We start from the raw sequence: 19,892 nt of genomic DNA, 5'->3' as shown, positions 1-19,892 counted from the left end.
AGGAGAGGGTACCTGAGCTGGCCCTATCCTATAGCCACACTGATCAATATCTTGTATATCGCCATAGAACCCTCATCTGGCAATGGATGGAGATAGAGACAGTACCCATGTGGGAGCATTGGACTGAGCTCCCAAGGTTCTTATGGGGAGCAGAAAGAGAGAGAACATGAGCAAGGAAGTCAGGACCACGAGGGGTGTGCCCACCCACTGTGATGGTGGGGCTGATCTAATGGGAACTCACCAAGGCCAGCTGTACTAGGACTCATGGAGCATGTGATCAAACTGGACACACTGAATGTGGCTGACAATGAAGGCTGACTGAGAAGCCAAGGACAAGTGAAAAATCTTTACAGGGTACAGAGTATTTATGCCATCTTTTTTTATTATTCTTTTCAAAACAAGAACTCTGAATCTAATCTCCTTTATTTAGTTTTTTTCCCTGACCACTACCCATAACCACTTGTAACCAAAACTCTTAACAAAGACAAACATCCATAATCCATTTTTTTGGGAAAAAGGGCATAGTTTTCTAGGCTACTTCCTGTTGACTGGGGGTGCTGATAATCTTATGTGAACCTAAAGAAAATTTAGGATTACAGTCAAGTCCTAACTGGAATATTCAGTGAGGCTTGGTCATCTCAGCCAGCAGTCTTGAGGCTGTTCTGGATGTAGAACTCAGAGGAAACTCCAACAGAGGTCCTCTGAAATGTTGGATCATCTGGGCCATCCGCTCCTATCAGAGATTTTTCAGGGGGTCTTCCTTGATTTTTCTTAACCGAGAATGAATCCACAGCCTCTCATTTTTGGTGGAAACAAAAACGAAATCTCTTCTCAAAAGTAACATATATTTTGACTTAAATTTTAAGTCAAGGCATTTTCAAAATATATGTTATATCAATCCAGCAACATTAATAATCAAATGTCTTTTAGCAGCTTTTGCTCCTTCCTCAGCTGTCAAACAATTAAAAGGCAACACAATAACATACAGTATACAGATTCTCTGTGTATTTTCTATCTTTACGTGGCTTTAATTTAAACTCAATTTCTTTTATTTTTATTTTTGAATTTCTTTTGAGACAGGATTTCTTTGTGTATCTTTGGCTGTCCTGGAACTCACTCAGTATAGTAGATCATGTTGTCCTTGAACTCACAGAGATCTGCCTGCCTACGCCTCACAAGTGCTGGAATTAAAGGTGTGTGCCACCATACCCAACTACTCTACTTTTGTTTTTAAGGATTTGATCCTTTTTCTCTTCTCTCTCAAGCCTACATATATATTTTTTTTTGTCTGAAACTAACTGAACTGTATATGTCTCTTTTTCTGATCACACGATTTTTTTTAAATTTCCTAAGCAATATAGCTAGTATTAAAGCTGTGGTTTTGACAAACGGATCCACCCCACTCATTAGCTTTCTGAGACTCTAGCTTCATGGCAGAGGTACTGGTGGGAGCCATACTTATTGCCACAACTCTATAGAGTTTCACGGCCCCTGCCACCACCATGAAAACATGCTGCCAGCTATTTATGAATACCATTTAAGTGTCTGGTGGTGGGGCCTCTTAAAAGAGCTGCAAAGTTTTCACAGCTAAAGATGAGAAAAGAAACCTACATTAAATGAGATGTGCTTGCCTCTAGCAAACAGAGCCCATCAGAGAAAATGCTGCTACCAAGAAACCATGTTTAATTTTATTTTTGTGCGTCTAGATTTACCTCCTAATCTCTCTCAGGCTTTTTTTTATTTTATTGAATTTTTTTGAGTTCTACATTTTTCTCTGCTCCCCTCCCTGACTCTCCCCTCCCATTCAACCTTGCCCATTCTCCCCATTTACTCATGAGATCTTGTTGTCCTCTCTCATGTTTTATGTGGATGTAGTTGCCTCAATTTGGGCACCATTTGTTGACAGATGTTTCTGTCCTGTCTGGTCCACAGTTGTTCAGTTTCAAAGAAACACACAGAAGCCTCCATTAATTATAAACTGGTTGGCCTATTAGCTCAGGATTTTTATTAACTAACTCTTACATTATCCCACAATTCCTGCCTATGTCAGTCAAATGGATTGGTACCTTTATCACTGTGGCATTCTCATCTTGCTTCCTCTGTATCTGGGTGAAGACTGCAGACTGAGCCTTTCCATTTCCCAGAATTCTCCTATTCTTGTTGTTCTGCCTATAATTCCTGCCTGGATACTGGTCAATCAGTGTTTTATTAAACCAATACAAGTGACAAATCTTTACAGGGTACAAGACCATTATCCATTGTACCTAGGTGATGCCCAGCTTCCAGCCTCAAGGGAATATGATGCTTCTGGCTTTTGTATGTGCCTACACTTAAGTGCAGACACCAAAACATAGACATACACATAGTTAAGTAAATAATCAAAGTAAGTAAATAAAAATGTAAAGAATATATACCAATTTCAGAGTATTATGTAAGTATCTAATAAGATAATATCCATGAGATTGGTATAATTCATTTTTCTTTTAAATAATTTAGATTGGGTACTAGAATTGGGGACTGTTCATTAAATTAGATGAAAAACTTTCTAACTGGTATTTTAAGAAGATTTTCTTATTTTACTTTTCTCCATGTGATAATACTTACAGAACAGAGTGTAGAGAAAGTGGTGTCTGGTAGCATACTGTGTGCGAGGACTTGGCAGATGGCAAGTCTGATGTTCAAACATTGTTGGCCATAAGTCTACAGCTCACAAATGTATTGGATGTGCAGATACAAGAGTAGAGATTTGTTTTGTACAAAAATATCAATAGCCATATAAGGAGCTATGGTCCCGTTAGGAGAAAAATGTGCATAAGATGTTATTAATGGGAATTTGAGGAAAGTTTAGGAGACCTAAAATAATAGGCTTATATTAGATTGGCAGTTCTGTTAGTATACACCAGTCCAAAGGCTAACAGGACAGAATGCCAATAAAAACCAGTGCTCAGTCATAGTTAAAAATGTCTCAATCCAACATCAACCAGGTAATTATAATTCTTCTTTACTTAATTTCCTTAGAATTTTTAATGGAGGTCAAGGTGATATATCTATGATGATAGCAATAATAGTAAGAATAATAATAGTAATAATAACAGCAATAATAATCCAATATTCTTAAGTCATGTTACTAATGTACATAATATGCTTTATGTAGCATAAGTAGAGATATTGATATATCACTATACATAGCTCTAAACTATTTATGTTTTACTAGAAAATCAGTAAAATCAAATAGCAAGAATTCTACACTTATTTATGCTGTACTTTTGTTTTTAGTCAAAAGGGTACAGGAGTTAGACAATTCTCCATCTTCATTCTATGAGGTGCTATTTTAAGATGTTTCTCTTTGACCATGACTGTGATGTTCTAGGCTATTTTTAGAGAAAACTCTAAAATGCAAATGCTCTCTAAGTTGCACAAAAGTTCCTTGTTGAGATGCTTGTAATGAATCACTCTTCTCTAACATGTAACATGATTCCAAGTAATTTGTAGAAATTGCTAGAATGTTCATTATTTCGAAAGTTCAACTATGTCTCAACAGAGTCAATAGCCTGTCATGTACTTCAGTGTTGGAAATAGTCAATTAAAGTCTTTTGTAGGTAGATTCTGTAGCTCCAGATCCTATAAATACTATATGGAGTACTTTGAACTATATCAGTTTTAGAAATGTGATTCAGTTAGTGTGTCTACAATAGCATAAAAGAATCTCATCTAGATTCTCCTGAGGCTTAATATACCACAAAGTACATATTTATTTGAATTTGGTAGAACAATGTGTTTAGCAATGAAGGTGTTAAACATGGCACATCTAATGGAATAGGAAAAGATCAAGGGCATAGCAGCCTCTGATTCATAGCCATTTTACTAATGCCCACAGTGATTTCTGTAAATATGTGGAATGATTTAAAATCGTTTGTTGAGTGAATGAAAGATATGTCTCCTTTCTCTGTGATACTAATTTTATCTGAATCACAGAGTATTTTTCACGGGGTCTCCAACAAAATAGAAACAATTAAAGGGGTAACTGGAGTCATTAAGGAATTGTAGAAATATTTAAGGAGCCAGACTAGTTCTAAATTGTTCAGAGGGAGTAAGTGATAGAGAATAAATAGAGTTGTGGTATATTCTAGTCCAAAGACTAACAGACTAGGAAATCCCAATCCAACATCAGCCAGGGTATCACAGTTCTCCTTTATTAAGGAGGGTGGCCAAAGTTTTATTCTATTAAAGACTTAACCTGTTTGGATGAGGCCAACTCTCATCAGAATGGGTTGCCTGCTTTACTGTATAAACAGATTGAATGCAATGCCATCTAAACTCACTTCAAAAGATACACTTATAATAGGCTTGAGTAAATATCTTGGTACCCTTTGGTCTAGTCAGGTTGAGACATAACTTATCCAACATATATAGTAAGACCTGTACAATTAACAGATACTGTAAATATAGATATTTTAATCTGAGTATATTTTAGAAGTACTTTGAAAAATCAGTTGAAATTATTTCTTTTGACTATATTACAGCTCACCGTATTATAGTCTGGTGGATTTTCGGCAATGTGAATACTGCTTAGATTATCCATCATGAAACTTATTTTCCACAAAATATTTGTTTTCTCCAAAATAAGGCATAGGTGATGCCCAGTTTGTTCTGAACAGAAATGAATTTTCATTCATAATTAATGTAAATGAACACTTCCTCTGTTTATTGAGTGTTCTATTCATTATTGCATTGATGCTTTTATGAATAGGAGTCTGATTGTGCCTAATTTAAATGTTGTATGTTAAATAGCTTAACAATGTGCTACCTATGCCTGCTGCAACTCACATCTATGAGTCTCTTATAGGACAGGTCACTGAGACAATCACTGATCAACATCTATGCAATTTCACTGCTAAGGACAGAGGCAGAGCCCCAGGGTCAACAGCAGCTCAGAATTTGTTCTTGCACCATAAAGGAAGTTCTGTTTGTGATAATGATAATTTCAGGCTTTGGAGAGAACTTCATATGAAAATGTAGAGGTGGCATATTAACTAGTTCAGAGTAAATGAATGATAATCATTTTCTGTTCTTTTCCAAGTACCAATCTTTTTTGTGTTGTGATAAGAGTTGTATACTATAACCTTGTATGGCCTGGTACTTGTTATTAGAGCTGAGATTTCCCTCAAACTCATGGCAGGCCTCCACTTTCAGTCTTCAACGAGCAGGGATTACAAGGCTGCCTCACCATTTCCCTCCTTCATTCTTTTAATTGTCAAAATAATTAAAAAGAGTCACTCAGCTAGTAAATTGGTAGTATATATTACAAAACAAATATTGCCTTTTCTAGTTTTTATTACATGATGCTTTCACGAATTGAGTGAAATGCCAAGCTAATTAATATTCTTTTATAAAAATGTTCTCTATATATCTATCGATCCATCCATCCATCCATTCATCTGCATCCATCCGATCACCCACCCATTTTCCCGCCCACCCATCATCCATTCATCTATCTATCTATCTATCTATCTATCTATCTATCTATCTATCTATCTATCTATCTATCATCTATCTATCTATCTATCTATCATCTATCTATCATCTATCTATCTATCTATCTATCTATCTATCTATCTATCTATCTATCTATCTATCTATCTATCTATGTATCTGTCTGTCTGTCCGTCCGTCCGTCCATCCATCCATCCATCCATCCATCTATCTATCTATCTATCTATCTATCTATCTATCTATCTATATGTGTTTGTGTATGTTTTTCTTTTGGTCATACAGACACCATGTCAGTGATTTGTTTACAGAAGCCAGAAGAGCATGGCAGACTTCCTGGAACTGGAGTTTGAGGTAGTTGTGAGACATCTGATGTTAGTGCTGAGAGTTTAACCCTGGGTCCTGTGTAAGAGTAGCAAGCTCTCTTAACTGCTGAGCCATCTTCTCAGTCCTTGTATTCTTTTTTTATTATTTATTTCATTAATTATGTGACGTTCTCTGAAGTTATAACACTATACTTGGAATATCTGAATTATACTTGTGTTCTAAATATTGTGACTTTGCTTAGGGGAAGTAATAAGATAATAAAAGTAGCAGCTAGTCTGGGTTGATTTTAGTTGCACAAACGATGAGACAAACAACGTTTTCCCTCACCTCGTGCCTCAAATCTATTCTCTCAGCTGCTACTGACCATTTCTGACCATCTACAGCCCACTTTGCAATGACTTGCCACCTTCCTTGGCATAGTCTCATTGTCGCTGAGAAATAAGAATATAGTCTGATCCAAAAGCCAATGTGAATGCTGCATTGCTCTGTCAGGCTTTCCCATCTCCTGATCTTATTTTTCAGCAGGAACTTTTCGACCTGTAGCCACAGCAGTAAGTTTGGCCGGCTTCTTTGTCTGTTTCTTCCATCTCCCTCTAATCCAACACAATCCTTCTGTTTCACGGACAGGATGGAGAAGAAATAAGAAGAATAATGAAGGCGTGAAACTTGCTTCTCCAGTTTTTTCCAAGTTGTACACATGAACCCTGTTGAGTCAGGCATCCACATATAGTCTATGATGTTGGTTCTATTTATGTGGTCTTCAAAGAAATTCCACCATCCTCATGACCTTCCATATGCCACACTGTTTACCAGAGCATTTCCTGACAAGAGCGAAAGACTCTCAGTTTGATTACTTACCATTCCAGTATCAGCACATGCCCACTGCACACCACCCTGCTAGTTGCTTCGCAGTCCTTGCAACCCAGCAGTACCACTCATAGGCTTATTCTTGTTTGTCATAGGGAATCTCATGAATCCTTGACCATTCCCGTGATAGACATGCCCCCACATCCATTTTAACTTATTTGTCAGGGGCGGTGTCACCTAGATTCCTATTCTCAGAATTATTCCAGCAAGAGATAGGCATAAAGTGTTGTCTCAGTGAATGCCTCCAAATAATTTTGGGAATGTATTTCAGATTCTTCTGGTTAATTTGTAGATATCAGAATGAAAAACTATAGCTGTTTTGGTAAGAGAAGTCCTTCTGTCTATATTTTGCAGTTATTGATCAATGAATGAAACTGGTTTTGGTCAATGGCTTAACAGAGTAAAGCCAGAATGAAAGAGATATATAGAGAAACCAGGTAGAGTTAGAGAGACACCATGTAGCCACCAGAGGAGAAAGATGTGAGCCGCCAGCTAGAACCTTGCCAGTAGGCCACGAGCCTCATGGTAAAATATAGAATAATAGAAATGGGTTAATTGAAGATGTAAGAGCTAGCTAGATATGCGCTTAAGCTATTGACCAAACAGTATTGATATTAATATAGTTTCAGTGTGATTATTTCGATTCTGGGCAGATGGGACATGAATAAGCAGCCTCCCCCAACCCTGTTCTAAGAATTAGAGAGAGAGAGAGAAAGAGAGAGAGAGAGAGAGAGAGAGAGAGAGAGAGAGAGAGAGAGATTCGAAGTGGCCATGGTAAATGCCGACTCCATTTTCAACACCACACCCCTTTCCTCTCCTCCTAAGGTGACACTTTCCTGTCTATTAAGACTCTTTCTGAGCTCTCCTTTCCCATAATCTCTTTTCAAATATTTAGTCTTCCCCGTGTCTGCTGTTGAGAGTGAGGAGCTGAGCTGGCTTCACCAGTAATTTTCCATTGCCATCAGCTTGGAATCCTTAGCTACATTCCCGGAAACAAGAAAAGTCCCACTTCCATCTAATTATACTCATTTAAGGCTTGCGTTAATTCTGCGAGGAAAGCGTTCTAATCATTTCAGTTAAACATCAGGAAACCGAAGGAAAACGAGTCTCATAACTCTCCCAAGGCCGTGCAGCTTGTTCAAGGTTACATACTATGAAGTAGCTGCCTGACTTCAAGCTCTTGTCTACTTTACCAAACTGCTCTAGTGGAATTGGGAAGCATGTAGGGGGTTAATGAACCAATCCCCTAGACAGGTGCCCTAGACTGCTAAGCAAACAAAGTACCTAAATCTGTTATTGTTCTGGGTCCATTCCACTATTCAGAGCTTCAGATTTTCTGATAGAAACCCATGCTCTTCTCCCCTTCTTCCCGTCTTAAAACAATTCAAAAACTTCAAGATTAACTGGTAATTTCATACTGAAACCATAAACATTTTAGGTTATGTTATTCCCCATTTGACTCTCCCAATGTTGCATGTTATTGTAGTATGGAAACTATAAAAATGACACAGTGGTACTTTATTAAGTAGTAAGGGAAATGTTAATTGCAGGTAGCAAAGAATTGAGCCATCCTCTAACCGTGCTTTTATGCTTTCTGAATTTTATAGATATTCTATTTGTACTTAAAATCTTATTACATCATTCATATGAGTAGTTCTCATAAATCCAACACTTGTTTTCCCCCCCTCATTAGAAATGGTTAGTTTTGCTACTATGTTAGATATAAATCTACATATGTAGCATGTACCTCATTATAAATACTGCATTAGTAAATATATCTGCTTGTAAACTGTAAATATAAGGATGTGGCAGCAAGGACTGCCTCTCTCAGGTGCTTCATTCTAGCAGGCTCACACACAGCGTATATTTCGTATTACTGGAGCTGCATATTTATTTCATCTTGTCCAGCAGCATCAGCTATTTCCTTCTGCTGGTTCCAATTATTGTGATTATTTCCAGCCTGAACAAAATCTGTCAAAGCAAATATGGAAGAGAAAAGAAAAGAACAGGCTTGTTCCCTTAAGTTCACTTCCAGGCTTATCAGTCTTTATTTAACTGGAGAACCATTTGTTAATACTTGGAGTAAGAAACGTACTATTGAATTCGGTTTTATTTGGCATTTCAGGCAAAACCTCAGATGTATGCATGGGACAGCTTAATGCTATTTGATATAAGTTGGATGTAGCTACCTTATCATTGGCCCTAATAGATTAGAGCCCATTGTCTAGGTTTGTAGATGCTAAAGGAAATATGAATCTGTGTTTTATGAGTTCTCATAGTTTATTGTTCACATATTGTGTGAAAAATGAGGGGTAAATGTTTGTGTTACTAGAGACAGAAACAATAATTATAGCTCAATACTGAATACAATTTGGATAGTTGGGAATTTTCTCATTTTTAGTATCCAACATGGGTGGGACTATTAGATAAATTTTGTACATAAAGATTGTGAGAATAGCAAGTGAGTCACGCTAAGAGACCTTCCCTATGTTAATTCTATACATGTTTTGTTTTTAAGTATCTTTATGACAAAAGACAGTTTTTCTCTTCGCCCAGGTGAACAAAGGTTCTGATAAGAACTTCTATGGACTTAGGTCATTGGAAGAAATTGTCTCTGAGTCTTTCATACAGATTAGAAGAGTCAGTAGAAGCAAACAAGGGAATAGAGACAGTAACTTAGATGTTCGGTGAAGTTACCTCTGCCATTCTTTGCCCATATAGTCCTCATTGCCACAGCTGACTAAAAATTCTACAAAATCTCATTCTATGACTATAGAGTAGGTAAAGGACTTAATGCAAAAGATGATGTTGAAGCCCGCGCCTCAACTGTGAAAAGTATCTTACAAATTAAATTGTAATGTCCCCTATTAGGTCAATAAGGATTCATATCAAACATATATTCTTTCACTGTAAATCCATTTTGATTAAAAACAAGGTATGTTTTCATAAATTTATTAATAGTCTTCATTGAAGGAAAATGTTTTATTCCATTTTACATTCCAATCTCTGTTCTCCCTCTTCTGTCCCCATGTCCCCCATACCTTCCCCTCAGCCCACTCTCCCTTCACTTTTCCCAAAGGGTAAGGCCTCCCATGGGGAGTCAAAAAATCCTGGCACATTAAGTTGAGGCAGGACCAAGTCCCCTCCCCTCACTGTATTATGGTTGGACAGAACTTCCCACCATAAGGGAATGAGCTACAAAAAGCTAGTTCATGCACCTGGAATAGATCCTGGTCCCGTGCTAGGGGCCCCTCAGACAGAAGGAGCTACACAACTGTATCTCACATGTAAAGGTCCTAGTTTGGTCCTATGCAGGCTGTCGGTCTAGAGTTCTTGAGTTCCCAAGAGCTTGGTTCTGCTGTCTCTGTAGATTCCCCCATCATGATCTTGACCCCATCTTGCTCATATAATCCCTTTTCCCTCTCTTCAACTGGTTTCCCAGAGATCTGCCTAGTGCATGGTTGTGGTTATCTGCATCTGGTTCCATCAGTTACTGGATAAAGGGTCCCAACAAATGACAGTTGGGATATTCACCAATCTGATTACAGGGGAAGGCCAGCTCAGGCACCATCTCCACTATTGCTAGGAGTCTTTGTTATGATTTACTGTGGTGTACCTCGGCAGGTCTCACGGATGGGAGACCACGGCAATTGGGAGAAAGACAGATATGGCATGGAGAGAGAGAGTTTGGGTATAGAGTTTATTTAGTGTGTATTGGGAAGGGTATAAGGATAAAGGGGTTGTGGAGGGATGAGAGAAAGAGGGGAGGATAGAGAAGAAGAAAAAGGAAAGAAGGGAGGAGGAGAAGGCAGAGGCTGCCTCTTCATAAGAACAGATAAAGGGGAAGAGAAAGAAGAGAGGAAGAGAAGAGAGGAGGCAGGAGATCATCTTGCCTCCTTGGGAAGGGGGAGATTGGGAGTGGGCAGAGCTTGTCTCTTAAAGAGACAGGGTACACAGGTGACAGGGCAGGCCAGCATAAATACAATTAGAAGAGTCTTACTGGGATAATCCTTGCAGATTCCTGAGAACTCCCCTGGTGCCAAGTTTCTCCCTAACCCCATGATGGTTCCTACAATCAAGATATCTCTTCCATTGCTCTCATTCTCCTATTCCACCCTTCCCCCAGCTTGTCCATGTCATTCTTTCATGTTTCCATGCCCATCCCCTCCCCTCTACCACCCCCTCCTCCCCAGTTTACCCAATCTCATCTGATTCCCCTTCCCAGGGCGATCTATGTATTCGTCTTAGAGACTACTGAAGGAAGTATTTTTATTGGCTAATATTATTATTTTGGAAAAGCACTTAGGTGTCTGATAATTCTATTTTACATTGTGTCTCTTATCAAAGTAGCATATTTTAACAAAATATGGCATTATAGGTCAATTAAAAACAAAATAATTAATTTGAAAGTATTCAGTTCATTTTCCAATCCTTATATAATTAGGAATGCTTTGATTCTCTATTCAGTGAAATTTCATTATCATTATGAGAGTCAATATTAATATATGTGAAAACTAAAGAATTCTTGGAAAACCTCTGGCAGTTTTTCTGACTTTTCTTCTATGTTTCTAACTTTCTCCGTTAATCAGAAAACTTCACTGAAGTTATGTAACAGAAAATCTTGGCAGTGTTGTAAATTTCTTTAAGAAATTAAGAGATCTGGAAGTAGAATCATATGGATTTTTATCTAACATCTGGGGGTGGATCATGGTGAACTTCCTGCCAGCCTGGTCTACAGAGGAAGCTCAGGCCAGCTAGATCTACACAGTGAACTGTTTCCAAGTGGGGAGAGGGAGTGAGGGGGAGAGAAGGAAGGAGAGAGGGAAAAGAGGAGAAACAAAATACACAGTTAATTTTCATTTATTTACTTGCTAGTGAGGATTACTGTTTGTCATTTAAAGTAAAGATGTATATATTAACACACTAACTCGGACTGAAAACATTGATTGAAAGTTATTCCATTAAACATTTTTTAAATAGAAAAATAATTTTGAGAATGAAAAAAATCACAATTTATAAAATTTAATAGGTATATATTTGTTCTAAACATATTTCTTTTTTCTTTTTTATTGATTTTTTAAGCTCTACATTTTTCTCTTCTCCCCCCAAAAGAGTATTACATAGGCCTACTGAGTTTACTGAATGTATGTGCAGATCATTTTTCATTCATCAACACATAGTCTTTTAACATTTTTTATAACTTTTATTTTTAACACAGTGTTAATTAAAATATAATTTCATCACTTTCTCCTTTCCCTTTCCTCCCTCCATTCCCTCCCCAGTCTCCTTCTCAAGTCTCTTCCCTGCACCTCCTCTCAAATTGACAACATCTTGCACGTGTGCATCTCTCTCTCTCTCTCTCTCTTTGTGCGCGCACGCGTGTGTGTGTGTGTGTGTGTGTGTGTGTGTGTGTGTGTGTGTATGTATGTGTGTGTGCAAATATAAAGATACAACTTGCTGAGCTTGTTTTTGTTGTTCATAGTTGTGTGGTGTCAGAGATGACCACTTTGTCTTGACTATATCTACATCACGACTCCTGCATCTGTGGCTAAGGGAACATCACAGAAGAGGGGGCAGAAGGACCAAGAGACAGACCACCAGGAAGTCTAGTGTGAAGCTGTGACTCATAAAAATGGCTGCATAAAAAAAGATCTAAACATTGGTGATATCAATAGACATTCTAAAGTGGAAAAAGGGAACCTCACAGGGTCACACCCTCAATCAGGGAACTACAGACAACTAATTACTCCAGATAGAGGGAGAGTTAGCTTTTTCCAGGGAAGAGTTCCCTTGACTTGTTTCCCAATAAAACTGATCAGCCCTGAAACAAATAGTATCTCATAATTTCTCTGTATTTGATAAAGCATGCTTCACAAAGTTCTATATAAAAATATCCAGCATGTCTAAATATTTAATCTTGGGTGACTATAAACAGTCTTGTGTGTGTGTATGTGTTTGTGTGTGTGTGTGTGTGTGTGTGTGTGTGCATGCACGCACACACACACACAGGCACATATATTAAAATCTGCGTACTTTGGGCAAAGGAAATCAGTGAAAATGACTGGTAGACAATTACCTCTGCCAAGCTGTCATCCACTATAATCTAACAATGACATGCAATACAGATGTTTTAAATAAGATGTGTTTCAACACCTCATATTTTAAATGTGTCTAATTGTTTCAATGCCATTAGGTTCTATTACCTGAAAATATACATACATACATACATATATATATATACTTTAATATTTATATTAAATATTATGATGGTCATTCAGTGGAAACAAACATTTACATATCATTCTTTGTTAACAGGCAGGCTTCTCTTTTATTCTTTTATTTTTATTCTCTTATTTTTATTCTTTTGGGTAATAATTATCACTACTGCAAGACAGAAATGGTTTTGGCAGTGGAGAGGAAAATGTCCTTATTGCTAGATTGAAACACTTGTGAGGTGTTTTTCAAGGTGGTGTAGTTTTCCATCTCTGCATAAGCAGAAATGCTCATATTTTCTTCTTAAGAGATGTATTTACAAATTATCAGACAGGCAGGTTTCTTTCTATCTCATATATATAATCAAGATCTGATCTGACTTCCAACCTGCAAAGTGCCACATTTCCACGCAGTTCTCCTTGGAAGCAATCTGTGATCCCAACTGTTTTCTGACTGTTGTCTTAGGATTGTCACATACATGTCCTTCTTCTCTCTTTAAACTCCCATAAGCTTTCCCCCCACCCCATCCTGTTTCAAGTAGTCCTTGCCTTCTAATTTATTTTCTTCTAGTGGTTTCACGGATCTCTACCTCAAATACACTCAACACTTTAAAATTCATGTCTTCTCAATAGTTTTTCTGACTCCTTAATCTGTTTAGTTCCATCAGTCAGGCCTCAGAAACATTTCCTCTACTCGCTGTGTGTGTTCCCTTTGCATCTCTGTGTACATGCAGCATCACTTTTCATTGGGTTTCCTTCTCTGGCTGCCCCTCGCCACTCCCATCCGACTGACCACCAAATTTGCATCAAGCACAATGTTCTTAAGCTACTCTTGGGTTTAACCCTCCCTGGTAACCACTAATTGTTTACACTGACAGAACATTTCAAACAAAACCCAACTCCACATCGTGTGTTCATTTGCTGTACCTTCTACACATGTACACTATATCTTAGCTGCTGGAGTACAAGTCTGTTTTGAATATCATCAGCAGTGTGGGCTTTTTCGTTCATCTTTTTTTAAATGCAGTCCAGATTTTTATACTGTTGTTTTTTTCTTTATACTGTTGTATTTTCCTACTTCCGATGTCATCCTTTCCTATATTAAATTCATAATAATTGTGAAAGCCTTATGTCCACACAGAAGAGATTCTCAATAAAATGAATTGAGAACACGTCTGCTTCAAGATGAGAATGAAGGGTGCATTTCACAAAGTGACAACTTAGAGTTTAGGGTGCATGCAGAACATTCTATTTGTGCCTAAAACATGGCAATATTTGTTTTAAAATATTTCTAAAATAAAACTCTATTTGATATTTTTAAATGCAAATCATACTGCAATGACTTTTGGGTATTGAGTTAAAGTTAACTAATTTTTGAAAGGTACTTAATAGTACGAGTATGTAATCTGATAGAAAGGCAGAGTGTACTCGATTTCCTGTATTTTCAACTTAAGATATAATTCATAGCAACAGGGATCCTGTGTAATGTTTTCGGCTAAAGTATTAGAGTAATGTCTTTCCAAAACACAACTCCAAAAGAATGCTGGCTTCAAAACTAAAAGTTAAACTGATATTCTGCATCACAGGTAAAATTTTATAGCTTATCAAAAGATAGACTACGAATTCACAGTACTTTTGAACAGAACACACAAACACGTACACATACTCATTCACACATACACTCACATGCATAGTAAATAATTTGTCTCAAAAAGAATAGCTAAACAATTATATAACCATCGTCTCCTACTGACTTCTCAGGAGGGAGAATGACTAACAGCTGTGAGAAAATAATAAATTTTCAACTTCGCAATTATTATCTAAAAGATGAAACCTCCCTTCGGTTTTGACTTGACCTGAGGTTACTGGTTATGTGTTACAATGATCATCATTTTATGGCTTTATGGATATATTGGGATTTCTGTGAGATAGATATAATAGATGTGGATGTGATAGAAAGGAAGGTGAAGACAAGAAAAGAAAAAAATGAATCTAGTTTGGAACATAAATCTGATCTAATTATCTGTGCATCATCTTTCGAAACTATGCAGTTAACATGATTGCCTGAATCCCCACGTTATTTAAGAAGCTCCATAGTGAAGCTCTGAGGTGGTGAACTCTGACAGCATGGCTGTGTCAGAGAGGCAGCGGCAGTGCCCGAACTGAAGCCTTTGTTGTTAGGAGACCTCAATCCACTCTCCACTCGGGATTAAGACAAAGGTGCAGACATTTTGAGGATGGTTCAGTAATTTATATTTGAGTCATAATAAGCTGAAAAGGAGGTACACGGGAGGGTCTGGGGAGAATGGAAGAGAAATAATATAACTTATATTACAACTTAAAAAATAAATAATAAATATAAATAATCTGAATAGCTGGAGGACTATCTCTTTGAAAATATCCTTTTCTAAAATTATATTTGAGCCTTCACTCAAGTTCAAAAGCAGTTTTCCTGTGGCAGCTTCTGTTGTTTTGATAAATAATTTCCACATTGTTTGCTTCGTTGTAGGGAAAAGCAAGTCACTGAATCGTTCCTACAGACACTTGACATCATTTTCCTCTCCCTGTGCTAAGTTGTGTATGTGTGAATGAGCCTTGTGACTCACGCAGGTGTCACAAGTCTCCAACAAAAGCATGGTGTGTACTCAATCACACCCAACTGAGAACACACGACTCTACTCACACAATTATAAAGATTACTGATATTCTAATAACAGCAGATAGATAGATAGATAGATAGATAGATAGATAGATAGATAGATAGATAGATAGATAGATAGATAGATAGAATGATGTAGGCAGGTAGCTAGTTGATTGATAGATAGATAGATAGATAGATAGATAGATAGATAGATAGATAGATAGATAGATAGATACTTGCTCTCTTTTTTCTTGATTTAGGAAAGAAGTTCATATGTCTTGTCAGTATACAAGCAAGGACAAGACCAACAACATTCAGGATGTAGTAACGCTTCCTGTTTTGTGTTCGTCTGTTGCCAGAGAAGGTTTTAAAACTAATCACCCAGCCACCATATGCATTATAAAATAGTTGGAGGACTGAGAGAAAGACAAGGCACTGCAGAACTTCTAAACAGCAAGAATGAGAGCAAATGTACATGTTTTTATTGTTTTTACTTTATAGGATCTAAGACTGTGGCATGGATAATAGTTATTTTTGTTACATGGATATTTAAACAGTAGTTTTAAAAATTCCGTTCTGAGCATTTGCAGACCATGGGACTCTCCTGTATTGTTTCTGGAGGAGATGAGTCTGTTTCGTTGGTGCATTGCCCCTCACTGTTATTTAATATAGTGACCTCACTCAGTGACTTGTAACACTCTGTCCTCTCCTGGGGGTCTGTGAGGTGCAGAGCTATGAAACATATAAGAAATGTACTGATTTGTGTCTATATACCTAATACCTGGACTAGCTGTTCTTTTGGACTGTTGAAAGCTCTGATTTTGAATGCGCACACATGAGAGTAACTTGAATCCAATACACGCTTCTTTCTTCTAACTCTTCCTGGAGTTGTGATTTTCTCTCTATTCACATATAGTATGTATTAGTTATAATAACTTTAGACTCAAGTTTCTGAAAACCAAGTATGCATAAAGGACACTGATATTTATAATTTTACATATCAGAAAATCTACAGATACGAAAGAATCCATTATTCATTGATTGAATGACTAGAAATAAAATTTAATTTGTTTTTTTTTTACTTTTCTATTTTCAGTTATCAAGAACCTTCAAATAGATATTGGAAGAAGTGATATCACTTTATAATATCTCTACTCTGTATCTAAATAACCTTAATATTTTAATTATATATTGAAAAGGTAATGTTCCCACAAAAATAACTCTGGATTCTATTCACCCTTATCTTACAGTCTCATACCTAATGTATAATAGAATTTGGGATATGGTAAATATTAAGTATTACTTCTTGGAGCTGTTTCTGAAAGGGTAAAATTTAGTTCATTGTAGTCGCACAGTTAAATGAAATGAGAACATTGAAAGCACACGATCTAATTTTGCTCTTTCTGAGCTTCTGCACTGTCATACTTTAAAAGAGATTTATTAATTCCTAGTTCCTAGAGATTATTGAAGGTTAAATGTGGTAATTTATAACAAATAATAAATCCACTTTCTTGTTTGTGATGGTGTAATAATTGCAAATGCATTTAAAGCCACTTAGTAAAAATATGTAAACATATTTTTTCATCTTTGTCTTTATATGTCTATTACAAAGGAGTGGTATAATATGGGAGACTTTGTAGCCATTTCCAAATAATTTGTTTGGTAATAATATAATATAATCTTTGTGAATTTATTTACCTGAGTTTCTTTTTCTTTCCAATTTCATGTATTTTTTTCACATAGTGTCTCCAATGATATATAAAGCATTGGCTCTTGTAGGAGAAGAAATCATTCTGTATGCCAAGAGCGCTCTCTTTTTGTTCAGCATAATACAGGTTTCTCTACCCCCTCCCTTGACATTCCATATCTATTACCATTGGGTAGTTCCCAGTTGAGGTTCTGATTCAGCTTTCTTAGAGATGGACTGTAGTTTTGCATACTGGGAACCTGACTGTGTTCTTTGGAACAGCGTTTGTAGTAGACAAGTTTTCTAAATAAAATCATAGAAACTCAAACTCAACACTAAACACCAAAAGATACAAGTATTTTTTTATTTATACTTTATAGTTTGAAACTGTATAAAACTATAAAGCCAGCTAAGATTAATTTTGCTTTATGTCAACGTAAAACAAATAGATACAAGTATTTTATCACTATTACTTTAAATTAGAGGACAAATGGGTATTCCTATCAATTTGCACGGTTCTTACCGGTGCATTATTTGATATTTAAACAGTTTATATAAAATATCTGAAACTTTGTAGTACTATTTGCTTATGATTACTTTAAAATACATAATTGATTATGTTTAATTTATCCAAATTACAAAAATTAATAACACAAAGTGTGCTATGGCAAGAACAAAGCATTATTGGGCTAAAACAAGTTGGGTGACAGACATCAACTGGTAACTGAATGTGGTTTTAACCTTTTCTGTACGATTGCCTACATCACTACAAAGCACCTTTTAGTGTAACGTCATCAGCTAACATTATCATCGCCCTGCTAGGTCAGCATTGCTCTGCCCTTCTCTGTAGCCTGATTGGTCCACACTCTGCCCTCCCCTGAGTAGTCCATCACTCTGCTCTCCCCTGAGTAGTCCACCCTGCCTGCTCTTCTTTATTTTGGCATTGTTCATTTACACTGCACTTCAGCACAGCTGCCTTACTAATTACAGTGGAAACAAATGGTGCCAGGCTCTAGAACAGTAGAAGAGTCCCTTGTCTTTGAGTTTTAAAGAAAGCACAGAGATTCCAATAGAAATACATTTAAAAGTCTGAGCACACTGCATAAAAGGCAGAGACTAGCAGTCAGCATATTGGGGATGTATAAGTGGTTTGTACCTACTGATTAGAAATGAAAACATGCAGCTTTTTTTTTTGTATTTTGCCTCTTATATGTGTCGCCACACAACTGTATAAATGTTTTACCCCGTGCTTGAAGTTTTTTTTGAAGATAGTCTTTCAGAATAGTGGCCTGAACCTCCTGAACTTTCTTCTTCAGATTACTACCCACTGTGTTACTGAGAACAACTTCAGAAGCAGGACACAGACATTCACACAAGTAGCAGAAAAGAACAGAATGGCCCTGACAAAAATAAGAGGTGGTCTCATCGGATTCATCAGGCAGTGCTTTGCATGACTTTAATCTGCCAGGAATGGACCTTAAAAGCAAGAGAGAAAAGTGTCTGTACGACTTTATCTCTGTCCGTTCTGCCTTCACTTGACAAGTAATATACTAAATAATTTTACCTGTCAAAAATTGTAAACATTCATGAAAATAAATGTCAGTTAGTGAAATTGATCAGTACTTTATGACTCTTATTTTTATATGAAAGTGAAGGACATCTGTCCATTTGTACACGTGTCCATTTGTACCTCGATCAATTTGTACGTCTGTCCCACTTGTTTATCTGTTTGTGACTACTTTTCATTCTACTTCCTAAAACACAAATAATAGCATCAAACATCCAAAATGATTGACATCAGGTACTACTAAATATATTAAACTCCAAATCAAGTGAAGTGTGTCATTTCAGAATGTAGATGGAAGTCATTCATATCAGACTTATCATCTTTTCAGAAATCTTCTTCACCCTGTAAGAAATAACAGTGTTGAAAGCAACAATGACCATGTGTTGGAATTGAAGTTTCAAGAGTCCACCGTGATGCATTACCTTAACCCATAGTTCATCTTACAAAAAAAGGAAGTAAATATTTAAGAATAGTCAAGAGTGGCTGAGGTATCTAAGGCAAACTTCAGCAATTCATCATTCTTTAGTGCCTCTATGATAGCTTGTACGTGTCTGCAGTATAAATGATCTGATAGTTTAGATATAATTTTTACCCATGTGGTTTAAAGTGCAGAAGTAAAACAGCAGAAACATTGGTACTCCAGTCCCTTTGCTAATAAAAGTTGACTTCTCTGCCAAAATGAATGAGAAATTTATGAATGTGCTGTTTTCTCGGGCTCTGTGGAGCAGAGCCATCACTAATGCAGCAGGTGAACCATGTTGGTTGGTAAATGTAAATGCCACCAACCTCAAAGGGTAGCCCACAATGTGATGCTGTCAGCCTTAAACCTGCATTTATATGCTGCCCTGGCCAAAATACATGCCATGCACTTAGATATCTAAATTAGCCTTGGTTAGTTTTATAAAAAACAATTACATGATTTGTAATTATGGCATGCCATTTAAAATATTGAGCTGTTAATGAAAGAAACCCCTGCTACATATATAAGACTACTTGCCATATGAGTGACGGAGCTTTATACATTGATGCCATAATATACTTTGACACTTTACAACTGCCATGAGTGAGAAATTGATATTTCACTACAAAGCGAGATGTTTC

At 36.8% G+C, this 19,892-nt stretch overlaps 1 protein-coding gene and 1 long non-coding RNA gene across 8 annotated transcripts in view; both read left to right on the top strand.

The window, feature by feature from the left end:
• Positions 1 to 19,892, top strand: part of Magi2 (membrane associated guanylate kinase, WW and PDZ domain containing 2) — a 1,336,576-nt gene that overhangs the window by 16,907 nt on the left and 1,299,777 nt on the right. The gene's annotated exons all lie outside the window — the stretch shown is intronic.
• LOC125399915 (uncharacterized) lies at positions 16,632 to 18,840 on the top strand. The gene is made up of 2 exons (XR_007231813.3): positions 16,632 to 16,736; positions 18,541 to 18,840. It is a non-coding gene; the product is annotated as an uncharacterized LOC125399915 (long non-coding RNA).

Source organism: Myodes glareolus, chromosome 27 (genome assembly GCF_982192425.1).
Source record: "Myodes glareolus chromosome 27, mMyoGla1.1, whole genome shotgun sequence".
Taxonomy (NCBI): domain Eukaryota; kingdom Metazoa; phylum Chordata; class Mammalia; order Rodentia; family Cricetidae; genus Myodes; species Myodes glareolus.
The sequence above is the reverse complement of the archived record's forward strand: the minus strand, read 5'-3'. Positions and strand labels throughout refer to the sequence as shown.